Raw genomic sequence first — 14,927 nt, 5'->3', positions numbered from 1 at the left:
TTCCATGATTATATGATTAACTAAGATACCCATAATTCTATTGCCAAACGTTGTTTCTTTAAGTACTGATGATGATTCAAGAAATTTTATGATATTAACTTTATGGTTCGTTTGATATAAGGGACCTCAATGGTTCACTTGGCCATTAATTGTGCCTCCAAGTTGTTCCTGAAGAACAATATTTTAAGAGGGATTATGATATTAATTCATATCTCTTAGTGGCAAAGAATAAGAGTTTGCAATAAATATATGATCACCAGAAGTGATAATATTTCTTAAATTTCGTTATTAGTAAATTTATTTCTGTCTATAACCACCACAAGTGAAAATATTTTCATAGGGTTGTTGTGGCTACAATTGAAAATATGTTAGAGAAAATTCTCTACACTATACGTATGCCTGGCTTTGTTCCTGAAGTAGCAAGATCTTAGAAGAGGTAGTAAGCGATCATAATTTGATCTGATTAACGCACGTTCAAATGATTATATTTCATTCCTGAAGAATGAAAACTTTTGATAAATATTATAAATACAGATCAGTTCCCTGAAGTGAATATGACAATATTTAATAATACTTATAAATACGGACGTGCACTTAGTTGTGAAGATATCACGACTCACCCCGGAAGAGGTAGAAGAATTGGAAAAAAAAAATTGTGAATATTCTTTACTTTATCCTTAAAGCAGTAAAATTTGAAAATTTACTCTGGAAGTATTCTAGACCAATTTTGAAGATTTAAGGATATAGAAGGCATTCGGTGCTTTAGGCCTGAAAAAGTTGTACTCTTATGTTTGTCATTTTTTCTTTATGTTTCAAACAGTGTGTCTCCATTTTGCTTAACAATATATTTATGGCTCGTTAAATTTGTTACTACTATAATATTATGTCTGGAATCTCTTTCATTTTTATGAGACCTAGTTACTTAATATTTTAATCTATCCGATGATATAAACAAAGGTGTGATGTTGGTTATATACTTTCTGATAATCTGTTTACACCACTTAAATATTTGTCCACCAATGGATTTTCTTAAAGCACTTTCTATGAGGCTTGTCTATGGTGGTTTTGGGGTAGGGGTCGGAGTAGTACTACTTTTAAATTTATTCCTTAAGTAGTAAAATATTCAACTTTACTCCTGAAGTAGTAAACATTAAACTTTACTCTTGAAGTAGTAAATTTTGAAATTTAACTTTACTCTTGAAGTAGTAAATTTTGAAATTTACTCCTGAAGTAGTAAATCTGAAATTTACTCCTGAAGTAGTAAATCTGAAATCTACTCCTGAACTAGTCAGACTGAAATTTACTCCTCAAGTAGTAAATCTGAAATCTACTGCTGAAGTAGTCAGACTTTGAAATTTTCTCCCGAAGTCTTAGAACTTCAAACTTTACTCTTGAAGTAATAGAATTTCGAAACTTACTCCCAAAGTAGTAAGACTCTGAAATTTACTCCAGAAGTAGTATCTTATCTCCGCCAAAGTTAAGTTTCAATCCCTTCTATCTGCAAAGTATGATTAACTACTGACTTCTTGTTTGCCTATACGTGCTAACCATCCGAAGCCCTTCTGTAATTTCATATTATTTTAATCCAAATTAACACGTTTTGTTAGTTTCTGGACTTGTATAAATATGACATGTGATTTTTCTTATAGCAAGTATAACACTTCACATGACCATTCATATACTAACAGAAAGTCTAATTTTAAAGTTGTTAGACCAGTTTCAATTTGATGCAAATCTTTTGCGACGTATTTTCTGCCTATTTGTAGTTAATTTTGAGTTGATATGAGGCATATGATTAGCTTAAAGCTACTGTTTGTGGCACTAACTGTATAGCGTAAAGCTACTATGGATAATAGACTTTTAAGAATTGAAAAAAAAAAATCCGGATATTACATACAGTAATTCTTATTTTAAACGAACAGTAGCATATATATAAGTTTATTAATGAGATCAAAATATGCTTGTGCAACTTTATTACTATGGATATGCTTGAAGTTTATTATTATTTGCTTATCCACAATTGCTATTATGAATTTTCTTATAGACGATGGTGTTAATTATATGCTCATAACCATCAGAAGTGGTAATATTTTCATATGTTTATTGTGCTTGAGTAAAATAATGAGCCGCTAAAAGTTGTTTGTAAAGCTCATTTAAATGATCAAGTTTTATTTCCCGAAGTGAATGAAGAAATATCACAACACATCTCCTGAAGAGATAAAATAACAAAGGATATAAATGTTATTTTGTGGTATGAAGGCCATTGCTGCATGTACCCGTCATACCTGAATACTTTCTACTAGAACCACATTAATATATTATGTTTACTTAATGATTTTCCAGAAGAAAATGATAGTTTATACAAAAATTTACTGAAGAAAGAAATAATTATGTGGTTACCGACCAAATATTCGGATGTTAATGGCCGATATTCTCCCTGAAGGAGATATTTATCATAAAAGTATCAAAGACTGTATAGCTTAATGTTTACTTTGGCCATTTATGAATTTAAGAATGTCTTTATAATATTCATTTGGCTGCAATATGTTTTTTGTCATGACACCAGCAACGTCGGGGTAATATTTGATAGTACAAAATCAATTAAGTGCTCCAGGAGAGCTAACTATTTCTCTAGAAGATCATAGCACTAGTAGTTTCCAAACAATATGTGATTACGCAAAATAAATTAAAGGCTCCAGAAGAGTTTATATAGTATTATGTCATTCGTTCTATATTGTAATATACGAAGGTGTTATGATCGAAACACAAGTTGTAGTAAACCCGAAGTTTACTAAAGTAAATGGCTATCATATTGAAGCTACAATGATTGGAGGATTAAATATTTTCAAAATCATAGTGGGTAAGAAATATATATGTGAATGGTTACCCTCTCTATCCTTCAAATTGTACTACACAAATATAAGCATGATAAAATCACATGCCACAGGAAACCAGAAGTTTATTGGTACAAAAAAAAATAAAAAAAAAAATTCATGTCATAGTAAACCAGAAGTTTACTAAAACAAATAGCACATGGCATGGTAAACTTGAAGTTTACTAGTATAAATAATTTTATTAGTCGGCATGAGCGGTTTGACCATCCCGATTCAAATATGATGTGCAGATTGAGTATTTGACATATATTGAAGAACTAGAAGATTCTTCAAGAATTTATTTTCGTTGCTTGTTCTCATCATAAGTTGATTATACTAGCTAATGTTTGGATTGGATTTCCTAAAATTCTGAAAAAATATAAAAGGTGAATATGGGCCCGTTCACCTATTATGTGATGTCATAAATAGATGCATCGATAAGACGGTCACATGTGCGTTTATTGTCAACCCGCAGTTTGACATATGCAAAATTACTTGCTCAGAATAATTGAGTTGAGAGCACAATTTTCAGATTATGTAACCAAGATAATTCATCTTGTTAATGCTGGTTTATATCCAAGCTGGTTTGGCACTGAATGCCTCCGATAAATAGCTAAACCTTTGCTTATGAGAACAAAGCTTCATGTGTTGATATGAAATATGATATATTGCATACAACAACACTTATATGCTTCAGACCAATAAATTATGATAAATTCTCCCCTCACAATTGGTTCAGGGTTAGGAACCAGATATTTTCATCTAACAATTTTTTATGTGTGGTATATGATTAATTAATCTACCATGATGCACAGAGATGGATTCCTCCAAAGAAGATAGGATATATGTTAGTTTTTCTAATATAAGGGGAAGAGAATAAGCAGCTGAGAAATATGTTATGAATTATCATTAGTATGATCCTCATTCAAAAAGTAATTCAAGTTAAATGCTAGAAGCATTTGCTGACCCAAAACTAGTTTCATATTTCAGCTGCAAAATGTTCCTATTAATATTAATGTCCCTGAAGGACAAAGTATACAACATGCATGAAGCATGGTAGATCAATCGGTTCCAAATGAAATAATCCTTGAAAAGGGCGAGAAGCAAATGATCAAAATGGTCATAGTAACGAGGCAATGTGCTCTTAGAGCACACGACATAACACTTCATGAAACCTTATGAGAGGTTTAGGTACCTAAAATAATAAGAGTGATGAGATCTCACTAAGTTATGTCACACTGTAAACCGATACAAACATATATCATCGACGATATCTTTGGTACAATATAGCGCAATATTGTAAAAGATTATGAGGATCTAAATTCTACCTCTATTAAAGCATGCTAACGTAGAAATTATTATCAAGTGAAATAACGCATCTTGGTAAGCGTAAAGCTTATTGGACCTGTTGTCTAGACACCAGAAGATGTCACATCATTTAAATAGAAATAGATGTTGTCACAGCTTATATGAATTACTTGACAAAATTATATGAAAATTCCTGAAGAATTTTAAATGCCTGAAGCATATACAAATTGTAAAAATTTGTTCATAATTCTTATATGAATTAAGTTAAGCAAGGTGAACGCGATTTTTTCACCTTAATAAATATTTACTAACTAAGGGCACAAATGACTCTATTTATCCTTACGTTTTTGTGAAAATCAAAATTTGTCATATTGTTGGTGCAAGTTGATTACTTAAGAATTATTGAAACTCTTGAAAAGTTTTCAAAATAAATAGATTATCTGCTGAAAGAAGTTGAAATGAGAAACTTGCAGAATTTTTTGGTCCTGAAGTGTCATATCTTTATGCAATTAATGCATTTATATATTTTGCTATGACAATGGGGGATTATAGTCATACGATGTTGTTCTACGTGATAGTCAAGTCATATAAAGATAACATCTGTTTATAAAGCAAGTCAGGAATGCACTTGGAGTGATTTCAGCTCTATTCAAAGACTGAAGAAGCAGCAGTTTACATAGCCCAACTAAAGAGAGGATTCATAAAAGCACAAGTCAAGCTTCATCAAAGTCTTCTTCACACACGAGCTCCAAAATAATGGTGATATCAACATGCAAGTTGGTATTTTACCAATTTATCTCTTCTTTAATCTTATATTTTTGCTATATTTGCTTGATAAAATTGTGCATTTAGTATCCTTTACATCTATTTTACAGGTTTTATTTGATTTAGAAGTGATCGGAAGAAACCAAGTGAAAATTTAGTCAAAAAGAAGCCAAATGGGACAGTTTTGCAAAACTGTCCAAACTGGACAGTTTTGCAAAAACGGGACAGAACTGCAAAAAACGGGCAGAACTGCAAAAACTGAAAGTTGGGGCATATTTTGTCATTGTTTTGACTTGGAAAAATCTGGGCATAAAGAGAGGCTTAGGGCAACAAAACAGGATCATCTTTGGCTCAACACAAGTCCTTGGAGGCTAGGGTTTCACACCAACACATTGGAGGAGAAGATTGTAAGCACTTTAATGAGATATTCTTAATCCTTTCATCTACTCTTGGTTTGTATTGAATATTTATGTGTGTAATATTTCATTTCAATACTTGAACCTTGTTTATGGAAGTATATATTGTTTAAGTTTGGATTGAATCTCTTGTTTTGCTTATGTGTTGAATGATTTTATTCCTAATGAAGTGAGTTATTGTTTCTTTAATTAATCTCATTTTGAATGATTCTTAAGGGAGTAGCTAACCCTAAGACTTGCCCATTTATTTCGGTTTAAACTTGGAAGAGGCAAACTCGGGATTGGGAAAGATTAATTAACAAGAATTTGGGGCGTTAACCCTCATCTAATGGAAATCGACCTAGGGATAGGCGACACCACTTGTATCCATATTCGGGTGTTCTTAATGCTCCTAATTGCTTTAGGGATATTCAATTAGGTAGTCTAGTTAGTCTTCGGAAGAAGCTAATTTAGAGTCATTATCCGAGGCTAAGTAATATAAACTCACCATTATTTGTAAATCATGAAATACATTGGATCGTTACTAGAGAGTAATTTCCCTTGTATCCATGCTTGTGGCCATTGATCATTTTACTTGCTTTCTAGGTTAGTTTACATTTTTGCATTAGTTATAATTTTCTCCAAAAACCAAAATATTATCCATCGTTTGGCTTTAGCTATCATTGGTGAAAATTCCTACTTTTCCTAATCGCCTACATATTGTTCTCTGTGGGATTCGACCCCGACTCATAGTTGGGTAAATATATTTGCATACGACCGTGCCCATTCTAATTAATAGGGTGGATTTGGACGTTATCAATATCAACGTGCAAGAGATTTGTTCGAGCGTTAATATGACTGATTTATTCACCAAGTCTATACCAACTGCAACTCTCGAGTGAAGATGTGAAGATTTAAGTTTTTGGATTGAAGTTCTCATCAGGGGGAGTTAATACGCGTTGTACTCTTTTTCCCTTCCAAGGTTTTTGTCCCACTGGGTTTTTCCTTGTGAGGTTTTTAATGAGGCAACCAAATAGCGTATTACTAGAAATGTATACTCTTTTTCCTTCACTAGATTTTTTCCCATTGGGTTTTTTCTAGTAAGGTTTTAACGAGGCACATTATCATCCAAATAGACATCCAAGGGGGAGTGTTATAAATATTATTTAATTATGGATGTCTATCTTTAGGAGAAACTTTAGGGTTTGTGACTTTGGCACCAAGTTAACTTTCTCCTATAAATAGAGATGTTCTCTTCATTGTATAGAATCCCTAACAAGAGAAATAAGAACTCTCCCCTCTTCTCTCTTTCTCCACAATATTCTTCTTGCTTGCTTTATTATTTTATAACAGAGATAATAATATTTTTTCAGATTTGCCCTTATTTAGAGTTTTAATTTGATCAAATTCCAATATTTATTTAATTAGGTGCAGTTTAATCAAATTACCTATTTTATTCTAGGAGTTAGTATTTTCTTAAGGGGTGTGCAAATGGTGAAGTGAACTGTAACACCCCGTACCTTTAACATAAGTTTTGACCATGATCTCAGACTTAGAAAATCAGATAAAGAATGTGGGAATTGGAATTTCCCTGTTCAGTTTTAAGATGGGGGTTTACGCCCATGAACAGTGACCGTATTTCAGTATACGGGCCGTAATTCAAGTCGTAAACTGTTACTAAGGATTTCTGAGCATTCTGGATTTGGCAGTTGGATGTCATATGGTTAAATACGGATCGTATTTAAAAATACGGCCCGTATTTCAAAACATATTTGGAATTTGGGAAAACTTACTTGATGAAAGTTGTAGAGCTTTGAAATACCTTTCCAACGGTATATTATGGGGGTCAAAGGGACATCTATGCAAAGAGTTATGACCATTTTACTGAAGAGACGCAGTGCAGTCCGTATTTCAAAATACGGACCGTATTTAAAAATACGGCCAGTATTTCAAAATACGACTAGTATTTAACTGGGCCGAAAATTTAATTTTTCCAGAACAGTAAATATTCGTCCATATAAGTTCAAATCATTATTTTTCATTCCTTCAAACCCTAGAACGACCTCCTACCCTCTTCCATCATCAAGAAACACTAAGGTAAGCCTACTCTAATTATTCGAAGTCAATTCTAATACATATCCTTGTAATCTAAACAAGAAATCATCATTCCAAAACTAGGGTTTTCAAGAAAACCCATCTCAAAGTTCAAGAATTCAAGATTTTGGAAATCTTCTTCAAAGCTCAAGTCTTTAATTCAAGTTTTGGAACGACTAAGGTATGTAGAGTTACTATCTACGTGTGGGAACATCATTGTTCATCCCCACGCCTCATAATCCATAAATTATGATTCTTTACGAAAACTAAGGTTTCTATACCATGCTCATGATAACCCTAGGTCCATGTCCATGATTATATTATGTATGAATTGTTATAATTCCATCATTGAGTTCTTAATATTTCTTTATGATTATTAAGAATCTGTCCGTAATCTATCAAAAATCCATATATCTTATTCCATGGGTTCATGTATGCTAGTTTATGATATATTATGCTATTTTAAAGAAAATACTATACATGTTTTACAAGTTCATGCAAGCAAGCTATAATTCATGATATCCATGTACAAGCAAGTTATATTCATGAAAACCATGGGCAGCAAGTGCCACTTATTTTACATGTTCAGGTTTTTGGGAGTTGCTTTAATTACCGAGGAAGGCTTCAGATAGCCTGAAACTACGTAGCCACCGTAGGATGAGGATCGCTCCACCCATGTCCCGGACGATCTCTCATAATGACTGGATCCTTTCATATTTTATTAAATCTCATGTTCCCTGGCAAGGACTGAGTGTTCTGCTGGCGGGACGCAAGCACCGGACCATGGATCGGTTATAAGTTATTGCTCTCCCTACTTATGATATTTTTACCATGTTTTATATATATGTATATATTCATGTTCATGACCAGGTTTCAGTTCCTATCATTATTGTCACGACCCAACCCCGTAGGCCGTGACTAGTGCCCGACCTGGGCACCCAAACACATTTATCAAATGCTATCTCTAAATTTTTTTCAAACTCATTCAAGTATATAGCAGAAGCCGACAAGGCTATATTCCAAATTTAGGTGATTTCCAGAAAAATTTCGGCAGAGTTTCCTTTGTTTTACAGACTATCCAAAATAACCCTGCACACAGAAAATACCAACAAAGGCCACACCGGCCAACATGTAAACATATGCGGACCGGCCGCCGCGGCAAATGGGATCGCCCAAACACAACATATACACACATCCGTACAGAAAGACCCCAACCCACAAACATGTCTGCAGGCCTCTAATACAGACAACAGAATCATATGGCGAGACAGGGCCCCGCCGTACCCCAGAATAGTCATAAACACAACAATATGTACAACTGAAGGATCTGTACCAAAAGGTGGGCTCCGGAACAAAGGAGCACTCCCAAAGCCGACTGTGTACCTAGGTTGGCGGACCACCACAATAAGCGTTTGTACCTGCGTGGCATGAAGCGCAGCCCCCCGAAGAAAGGGGGTCAGTACGGAATATGTACTGAGTAAGAAAAGCATGGAATACAGAAAATAGAAACATGACCCGAACAACGGTACCAAAACAAGTACGCTATCCAAAATACCAGAGCGCTTACCTTCCACACACAAGTCATCTATATACTCATATGTCGATGTCGGAGGCCAGAAGAAATACAATAAATACGTGAATCATCCTGTGTACCAAAAGCTTACCTACCAAACTTAGGGTGTGCATGACAGGATCGTATATTTTATATGTATATGTCAAATAGCATGCCCCGGCCCTTTGTGAGAGACGCGGTATATGGAATCATATATATTAACATCATATCTCAAATATTCATGTATCGTGCCCCGGCCCTTGATAAGGGACGCGGTGAAACATATATCAAATATGCCAATGTCATGTAACACATATGCAAGTAACGTACCCCGGCCCTCAGCGAGGGGCGCGGTGAATCATATTTCATGTATGTCAATGTCATGTATCATGCATGCATGTAACGTGCCCCGGCCCTCTTTTGCGGGACGCGGTGAATGTGCCATCCTGGCCACCACCCCGTCATTATATCATAATGTCATCATATCATACGTAACATGCCCCGGCCCGCAAGTGAGAGGGACGTGGTGAATAATGCAGAGAAATACGCACGAGAACATGTCCTGGCCCGGGCTCAGTGAAATCCAAATCAACGCTTGCGCGAACAGAGTAGTGCGAAACCACGTGCACACAATCAAGACCCGAGATACAAACATAATTATATGCAAACACAATATCGATGTCTGGAGGTCAGAAACAAGTTTCGGGTCGATCGGAACTAGTATACAAAAGATACGAGCGTTCGAAGTACGGAACGCTCCATAAATGTTTCAGAAGTCAATTTTCACAAAACCGAAGTATTAGTCATATCAGCTATCTTTCGGATGACGTATATAGCAAATTAAGTACAACTTAGATTCATACGCACACACACCACCACATATCAAGGTATTAATTATATCACTTGTTTTCTTTATTAACAACTAAGGAATATATCAAATAAGTCTTTAGGTATCGTGCCAACTTCATGTGTATGAAATCAAATAAACTTTCGAAATCATGTGTACGTATCGTAATATGTCAAGCTTCGGTGAAACCATCATTCGTGTTATCAATCTTCCAAAATTTTCTTTAAAACATGCTTCACGAAAGTTGGGGACAATATGACTCATAACATTCTTTCCGACATAAATTCTTTATACTTATTTCGTTACTCGATCATGTCGTGAAATGGGTCATGTCAGGTATACTTCTATCATTTAGTAATCGGAACGATAGCCAAGAGTTTCCCTTAATTATAGTACGGAATTCAGCCAAATAGAACAATAGGGGAAGATTCGGGAGTAGTGGGTCCACCTCGGATCAAGTCGAGGCGACGGACATGAATCATGGACATTAAGGGCTATAGAGTCATCCAAGGAAGTTTCGAGTCGACTTGATCACATTTACAAAAGTTTCGGACGTTTGATTTCCTTCCGACCAAAACGTGAGATTTATAGTTCAATTAGATTGAATGAATAGTGCTCAAATTCAATTTCGGATTTCTATGAACAGAATTGCCCCCGAGGCTCAAGTATCGACCTAGACTTCCTAGGACATGCCAAAAGAAGAAATAGGGTAGCCTTACATACCTTTCTCGCGGCTTATGCTCGCGCAAAATCAAATCCCGTTTCGCTCAAAATCTACAAATGGTCAAAGTTATCAATTAGGAATTGCAAGACTTTTAAGAATTCATTTAACTTCATATTTGTCTACCGAAATTTCGGCAGCACTTCCCCTATATATATAACACCTCCGAGGCTTAGCTCGGCTCACAACATCAACAACAACAAGCCAACAATACCAAACGACGTCGAGTTCACAACGAAATAGGTTCTAACATCAATGATCTTCTTTTTACATAAGATGACAACTTTCATACAAACTTTACAATGTCAAACTAACATCAACATTATCATATTCATTTACCCATTCAAGATTAATCAAACACATCCCCACAATGTTCCAAACAATATAAATGAGTTCGAATGATTTGTCGTTTTCCATATTCCATCCGAAGCGTCTACGACCACGACGAACATACTAACTCACATCGTTTCCTTCCAAATTCACTAACAACAACATCAATTTACATCCTATGATCTTACTTTCACAATTATATAAAAACTATATAAAATCGCATAATTTCCCATAATGACATACAACCAATTTCAATGCCAATTCAACTCGTTAAATTTTCATTTACGTCATACATACCACAACGACGCAACTACTCAACTAAATGAACTTCATTTCGCCTCCCCTTCACTATCCATGGCTCACGGCCAAACACACATGCACACACCACACGACCATATCCAATACACAACATTCCCGTAGTTTTCATTCCATTCTACACTCTACCACATACATAAACCATTTATAACATGTAAAAGAATGAAAATTCTTACCTTTTCCTTGAAATCCCGACTCGACGCAAGCGTCGCTCTCTCGCTAAACTAATTATACCGCGTTGAAGTGCGCCTTGAACTTATCAATAATTCAAGAAAGACAAGATTTTTGGATTGGAAACAAAGGCTTGAATTTTTTTTTTCTTTAGCTAGGTTCGGCCGAGAGGCCCCTTTAGCTCCTCAATGTGATTTTGTTCTCTTTCTTGAACATTCCAATGGCTATACATGAATATATAATATTGTTCCCTTAATATATGTCACATGATCATCACATGACCATTTAATCCACGGACTTGGGCCACTATATATTGGACCATGGCCGGCCACTTTTGTGGTTTGGGCCCCAATTTTCTCTAATTTTTCTTGGGCCCAATTCGTTAGAAATCTCGTTTTGTAATTCCCGAAACAAATTTTCAAAATTCCAAATTTGCCCTTGGCCTTCTTCAACACCTCCACAATGACATCTTCCATAGACAACACACATATATATTAATTCACATCAACATATAACCGTATTCCTTACAAATCAAAGTTGTTTCGAATTTTCCCGAATACACGAAAGTACGGGATATAACATTCTCCCCCCTTAAGAACATTCGTATAATACTTCGTGGGAGGTTTCTTTCCTCCTTTCATAACTTTTCAAACATTATAATTGCTATTCCCTGTCTTCCATTTACTTACTTTTCCTTTTCCTTTCCAAATATCGTTGTATCGGAATCTTCTACCCTTATTGTAGTGAAATTAGTATCAGTTCATTTCATATTATCTATACCCTATCCTTTACTTGTCTCTTAACTTTCGTTCGGCTAATATATTTCATATGTCTTTACACTGGCTGCTGGGCCCCACCACCGACCGGTACGGCCATAGACGGAACGTTATACGCATACTTATACATTTATTACCGTTTACTCACAAAACGCTTCCAAACGTTTACTCAAACTTACCCTAATTCCAGAACTGTATTGTGTTTCCTTCTTCTTCACCGACCGAGTCTGCTTTGGTCTACCCGATCTATCTAGGGTTTCTAACCATTTGGTTCATTCTTATTTCCTTTAGGTTACCCCTGGTTTCACATCTGCCTTTTATATTTACATTTACGAGAAATTTGGTGTACTTCCCAGGGGGTCACCCATCCTAAAATTGCTCCGCCCCTGGCACGCTTAACCCCGGAACTTCCGTGCATTTTGATGCATTAGCGCTGGTATAATCGCGTCGACTACCTCACACGACCTTTGTCACGCACTTTAAGGCAGGTCGGTATCTTACACTTCCCGGAAGGTTCTCGTAGCGGGTCCCACTCCGATCTGGAGAGGATCGTTTATTATTATGAAACTACCGGGTTAGCCCTCTTTTTTTTTTTTTTTTTAACAAGCACTTTCATCTGTACATATGACTACCACAGACGGTTTTATCGATTCGGGTCCTATCTCAGTTTTACTAGCAATCGGGGGGGGGATACATATATCAGTACATATTCATTTCAGAAGGAAATTAATAATATACCTGTAACTTCATCTGGTGGCGCCCCCTGATACTGTTGGCTGGTCAATGCATACAAGCGGTTAGAAGGACCGCTGGAACTGGAAGCTCTGCCACGACCTCTGCCGCGGCCCGCTGGTATCGGCATACCCTGCCCCGTGGGGCGCATAGCTACAGAAGGGAGAGACGAGCCAGCAACTGAACCAACGGGCTGGGCTGAACCACCTGAACCACCTCTGAATGGGCACTCCCTCATAACATGGCCTTGACGGTCGTAAGTAAAACAAGCACCGGTGGCGCGACGGCACTCTCCCAAATGGCGCCTACCGCACTGGGGACACTGAGGCATAAGTGGCCTCGTCTGACTGAAACCGCTACTTACCTGCGAATCGGGAGCCCTAGAGCTCTGGCCAGCTCCTGAACATCTGACACTATCAAATCTCCCACCAGTAGGCCGTGGGGGCGCACTTTGCGCTGGCTGAGAAGACTGTCTGACATACTGTTGAGGCTGTCCGCCTCGAAACTCCCCAGAGTATCCCATGTACCTGGCCCTCTTAGGCGGCCTCCTATCTCGATCCCTACTAGGATAATCAGCCCTGTGTCGGTCCTCCATACCCTGAGCATAGGCCTGTAGCCGGGCGATATCCATGTCTGTCTGCAATACCACCGCCATGCAGCCATCAATCAAATAGCGGTCTAACCCCATCACGTACCGGTGCATCCGGTCAGTCATATCTGCTACTATAGCAGGTGCATACCGGGCCAGAGAATCAAACTCCAAATTATACTCACGAACACTCCGACCCCTCTGCTGCAGATGCAAAAATTGATCAACCCGCGCCCGCCGTAACTACGGTGGCAAAAAGTGGCGGGTGAAAGCAGCCACGAACTCGTCCCATGTAGCTGGGGAAGCACGATCACCCCTGGATAGCTCCCAGGACTCATGCCAGTGAGCGGCAACATCCCATAGTCTATGCGAAGCCAACTCAACAGACTCAGTCTCTGAAGCCCTGACCAAATCTAGTGATCGTCGCATCCCCCGAATAAAGTCATGGGGGTCCTCGTCGGGCTTAGACCCGAAAAACTCTGGGGGGCCACATAATAGGAACTCTCGAACCCTCAGGCTGTCACGCCTGTCATCATCATCCTCATCTCTCCGCCCGCGTCTGCGAGCCTGCCCCGCTACCAGTGTGGTCAATAACTGCACGGCCTCCCTCAGCGTCCTGTCCTCCGCCCCTGGCTGAGGAGCTGGAGGCTCGGGTGTAGGTACTCGGGCCCCTGGAGCTGCTGATGGACCTGCTCCAGGCTCCGCCGGTGGTGTAGCAGATCCCTCTGAGTGGGGTACGACCTCGGGCAAATCCTGAACACGAGCCTGGGTAACTCGCTGCACCTGACTGGTCTCTCCGACCATCACCTTACCCTTCTGGGCAGCCGTAGCCTTCTTCGGAGGCATCACTGAAAAACACAACAACCGATCAGAACAGAATCACCCTAATAGCACAGCTCTATGGCACGATCTAAGATCCAAAGAAAGGTAACACTCTAAATGTCCTGTAGCCTCCCGTTTATAGATGTGGTGCACAACACACCGATAAACAAGACTCTACTAGACACGGCCTGTAGACATTCCGAGGACAAACCGCTCTGATACCACTTCTGTCACGACCCAACCCCGTAGGCCGTGACTAGTGCCCGACCTGGGCACCCAAACACATTTATCAAATGCTATCTCTAAATTTTTTTCAAACTCATTCAAGTATATAGCAGAAGCCGACAAGGCTATATTCCAAATTTAGGTGATTTCCAGAAAAATTTCGACAGAGTTTCCTTTGTTTTACAGACTATCCAAAATAACCCTGCACACAGAAAATACCAACAAAGGCCACACCGGCCAACATGTAAACATATGCGGACCGGCCGCCGCGGCAAATGGGATCGCCCAAACACAACATATACACACATCCGTACAGAAAGACCCCAACCCACAAACATGTCTACAGGCCTCTAATACAGACAACAGAATCATATGGCGAGACAGGGCCCCGCCGTACCCCAGAATAGTCATA

Source organism: Lycium barbarum, chromosome 8 (assembly GCF_019175385.1).
Source record: "Lycium barbarum isolate Lr01 chromosome 8, ASM1917538v2, whole genome shotgun sequence".
In the NCBI taxonomy this organism is placed as follows: Eukaryota; Viridiplantae; Streptophyta; class Magnoliopsida; order Solanales; family Solanaceae; genus Lycium; species Lycium barbarum.
The sequence above is the reverse complement of the archived record's forward strand: the minus strand, read 5'-3'. Positions refer to the sequence as shown.